This window comes from Lepisosteus oculatus, unplaced genomic scaffold, assembly GCF_040954835.1.
Source record: "Lepisosteus oculatus isolate fLepOcu1 unplaced genomic scaffold, fLepOcu1.hap2 HAP2_SCAFFOLD_82, whole genome shotgun sequence".
Taxonomy (NCBI): domain Eukaryota; kingdom Metazoa; phylum Chordata; class Actinopteri; order Semionotiformes; family Lepisosteidae; genus Lepisosteus; species Lepisosteus oculatus.
The window spans coordinates 514528-518237 of record NW_027168383.1 but is presented as its reverse complement, the minus strand read 5'-3'; the positions used below and the strand labels follow the sequence as shown (position 1 = coordinate 518237).

At 38.4% G+C, this 3710-nt stretch overlaps 1 non-coding gene across 1 annotated transcript; it reads right to left on the bottom strand.

The window, feature by feature from the left end:
- Positions 1–3111: 3111 nt before the first annotated feature.
- Positions 3112–3253, bottom strand: LOC138235604 (U4 spliceosomal RNA). The gene has a single exon (XR_011188281.1). It is a non-coding gene; the product is annotated as a U4 spliceosomal RNA (small nuclear RNA).
- Positions 3254–3710: the final 457 nt, after the last annotated feature.

The window sequence follows — 3710 nt, the reverse complement described above, 5'->3', positions numbered from 1 at the left end:
GTAAGTACAGACGTTTATAAAGCTCCACTCATGCCGACGATGCAGCATGAAGAAGCGCAACCTAACGTTTGACAGACAAAAGCCGGGCGCCGCTACGAGCAATATGAAATCAAACTGACAGCACACGGCGTTTCGCGCTGACTCAAAAGTGATCTCGACAGACGATGTTCTCTGCATAACGCTGAAAGAGCTAAAGAGCGTTTCTGTTGAGATGTAACCCATTGGGCAAAAGACGTATAATATACGTCCATTAAACGCATATCTTAGACGTCTAAATGTGGTCTACAATTCGTCTAGAATGAAATTCTAATATACGTCTAAAGTTAAACGTCAATTATACGTCTATATTTAGACGTTCATTATACATAAATGGTTGGAGTTCTATTATACGGATAAATTTAGAGGACTATTATACATATATGGTTGGAGTTCCGGATAACTTTAGAGGTCTATTATACGTATATGGTTAGAGGTCTATTATACGTATAACTTTAGAGGTCTATTATACGTATATGGTTAGAGGTCTATTATACGGATAACATTAGAGGTCTATTATACGTATATGGGTAGAGGTCTATTATACATCAAAGATAGATTTTATAGGTGTAGAAACAAGTAAAACAAGCCAATGATTAGGTTTAGAAATGTATTCTGAAAATACACATTCACACCTGAAACATATGTATTTCAAATTATACATTGTATACAATCAATCAACAATCAACATATGGGCAATAATCATAAAAACACAACTAGTCTTAAACTTCAGCTACAAATTCTGGTAACATGGCAATATACAGTATAGTAATGACAAACACAAAACTAATTACATTAACACACTAACTCAAAACCACATTTTGATTCAAATATACATTTTAAAATGTACAACTTCTATATTTCCAAGAAAAAAATATTACATAAAATATAAAATATTACAATGGAAGTTAAGACGATTTTTGTCCACTATTTGCAAACCCTGTCTAATTGTCCTAACAGTTAGAACCAAAAACCTATTATTTTCAGAGTCCAGATCTCTTGGCCCCCTGCCTTGCATATGCATTCTTCAAGTAACACATTGCGTGCTCCTTTATTTCTTTTTCTGTTGATGTAGGGTGGGACTTCAGCACTGCAGCTAGGAGAAAATTATATAATATTACTTCCCAAATAAATGATGATTAATATCTTCTTTAGTATAATCTAAAAAATGAACGGTTTACTAAGCTCAAAGCTGAAATAAATGTATAGAATTTGGCTTGCATCATAGCAGTTGAGCAATAAAGTCTGTCCTAATTAAAGAGTACCCAAAGTTTGAAAGTACAACATAGAATAAGAATAAGAGAAACGGCAAAACAATTTTGTGTCATCTTCCCCATTCACACTATATTATGTGCCATTTTTTTGCTTATTCACATACTATTTTAATCAAAATAATATTAAGAAAGATCTGTATGTATTCAGATAGTATTATTATTGTTCATACTTACTCGTCAAAAGAGGATTGCTGAGATATTTTCGGATATACTTCTACGTTTGAAAAACGTGTCCAAAATGGTGACCAACGAATACTAGCAATGCATTGTGGTATATAACCGGAAAATATGCTGGGTTCGATATTTTCTCAACGTATGCGTTTATTAATGTTGTCGATATTATGGTTGAAATTTAACATTGATAATACATCGCTGCTATGAGCTGATGTGCAATTTTAACGCATGCAATAAGTAAGGATCGGTCACTGTTGTATGGTATTATATATAATGACATTATGGAATAGGATGGGGACAGGCCTGGCATCACGGGGGGAGGGGGGAATGTCGCCCCTTCAGTTTTGGGCAAAAAGTTTTACCTAACTTAATTTGCACCCTAAAAAAATAGTTGTACTTTGTCAATGGTCAGACAACACTAAATGACACGAACAGTCACTCAGTCTGTTTGATGGGCAGGAGGGCTATCCGTCCAGGAACTGCACATATTATTGAGTGTCAACATTACGATCCTGTTTGCTCAGGTGGACCGATTCCTTGCAGTAGTTTATCATTATACTTAAAATCGTTATATAACTAGGACTAGTTATAGCAGTCTGTGCTTTCTGTTGGTTTTACAACATTTTTTTCTTAACGATTCAGAACGTCCATGTAGCTGCAAAAATGAACGCTTATGGTACTTTTCGCTCCAGGCAATACAAACCTTGAGAGTGACGAAAAATGTGAAACTGAACTTCATCGCAAATACCAGATTGCTAGTCGTTATCTTCTATCATGAAGCACTAATCAATGGCATAGCTGCGAGATTTCATTTGGGTAGCTGCACCGTACAGCTCCGTTTCAACCGAAATATCACTCCCCCCTCAGAATTTCAGACGCCCCCCTACAGATTTTTCCTCGGGCACCGCGCACTGATGGGGGACTTTTGTCAAGAAAATAAAAATAGAAACTCTATAGGCACTCAAACATTTTACTGTTTTTTTTCAGGCAGGTGGCAAGACCCCCTCAGCAAAACCCTTGTATGCCAAGCTGTGGGCATTGATTCGGCGAAATTACGGCTATACGTATATATACGTCGCCTCGACGTATAATCAACGTCGAATTGCAACCGTAAAATCGACGACATGAATAAACGCATATATAACGTCGAAAAAACATCTAACACAGTGCCTGAGGCTTTTTACTGTATGTATCGTGTGTGCCGCAATTAGGAGTATACGGCACTCTGCACAGTGTACAAAGTAAATTATTTTCGCAGTAATTAATTTATTATATTTACTATATTTATTATACACGTGTAAATTATTTGCTGCGAAAATAATTTACTTCGTACACTGTGCAGAGTGCCGTATACTCCTAGTTGCGGCACACACGATACATACAGTAAAAAGCCTCAGGCACTGTGTTAGATGTGTTTTCGACGTTATATATGCGTTTGTTAATGTCGTCAATTTTACGGTTGCAATTCGACGTTGATTATACTTCGAGGCGACGTATATATACGTATAGCCGTAATTTCACCGTAAATATACGTATATTCGACGAATCAATGCCCACTGGGAACAAGCTCGCTTCTTTCTACCATGATGTCACCATGACCAAATCTGTCTTTAAACACCTTGCTCAGTCTCTAACGAGACTGTCAAAAATTGCTTTCGCCGATTGTATTGCAAACCGGCGGAAGCGGGGTATTGGGAAAAGTTTTCAACTAGCAATAATCCCGCCTCGGCTAAACCTCACAGGCTACGATACTGCCACTGCGCAAAGCTGACGGTTGCCAGGCAACCGCGGGGATCCTATGGAAATCGTTATCAATCGTCTCATGGCATGTCATTGCTGTAACGCTTCATATTTGTCGTCTTCTTCTAGCTTGAGGTTTTGAAGAATTTCATGACAGACAAGGGCTCCGTTGGGAACAAAGAAACCCGTTGATTCTTTTCAGCAGCAGAAATACAACCCTTTAAATACAAGATGACAGAACAATGACGAAGGGCATGCCGGGAGGAACTCATGCACTACAGAGGAAAGGGGGCGGGCACGTACAGTTCACATTCAAGCCACAAGTACTCTTCTCGGATGTTGCACAAACAAATCCTAACGTCTTGAAAGCATTGCGGCATGTTTGTGTCCCACTTCCCGTGGCTGCAGGACAACTGACATGAACGGACAAACACAATCTGTGGCGTTTAGCGTGACATAGTCTTGCAGGCATCGTGCTGTCTCACT